The following is an 833-nucleotide window of genomic DNA, read 5'->3' as shown; positions in this document are numbered from 1 at the left end:
TGCCTTGGACTTCTCTGGGGACACCCTCAGTCCCAATTCCTTGATCTCGGCGACCACGCAGGCCACCGCCAACTCAGCCAGGCGGACGGTTCTACTCCATGCCGTGCCTCAGACCAGCACCAACGTGTAGTCGGCGTAGAACGTCAGTGTCGAGTTCGGAGGCATCGGCGTCCGAAGCACTGCGTCGTACGCGATGTTCCACAGCAATGGACCCAACACCGAACCTTGCGGGACCCCGCGGAGTACAGACCTCCCGGTCACCCCTCCGTCCCGGACGGTATAGACGATACTCCGGTCCCGGAGGAACGCCCGGATCACACCCCGCATGTACGCGGGTACCCGATGAAATTCGAAGGCCTGGCATATCCTGTCCCAGGGGATGCTGTTAAAGGCGTTGACCACGTCCAGCGACACGGCCAGCGTCACGTAACCATGTCGCTCGGCCCCCTCGACAAAGGAGCGGACGCGGGCGACAGCATCGGTCGTAGACCTCCATCTCCGAAAACCGAACTGGCCGTCGTGCAGTCCGGGCACACTCCGGGACAGATGCGACTCCAAGCGGGCAGCCACCACTCTCTCCAGCAGCTTTCCCGCCTCGTCCAAAAGGCACACCGGCCGAAAGGCGGAAGGCGACGGAGTTCGTTCAATGCCAGTTTGTAAGGGCGCCCTCAGGGGTCAGAGTCGAGGCTGGCCAGAAGCTCGTCCCAGGCCCGCCTCTTTGCCTCCTTAATGGCTCGTTGAAGGAGCCTTCGCGCTTCGCTGTAGGCCTCGTACAGACGAGCCACCGTGTCTTCGTCCACCCGCCGCCTACGGTGGGATCTGGTGTACCGGCG

This window comes from Bombus vosnesenskii, unplaced genomic scaffold, assembly GCF_011952255.1.
Source record: "Bombus vosnesenskii isolate JDL3184/JDL3185 unplaced genomic scaffold, Bvos_JDL3184-5_v1.1 scf7180000016276, whole genome shotgun sequence".
NCBI lineage: Eukaryota > Metazoa > Arthropoda > Insecta > Hymenoptera > Apidae > Bombus > Bombus vosnesenskii.
The sequence above is the reverse complement of the archived record's forward strand: the minus strand, read 5'-3'. Positions refer to the sequence as shown.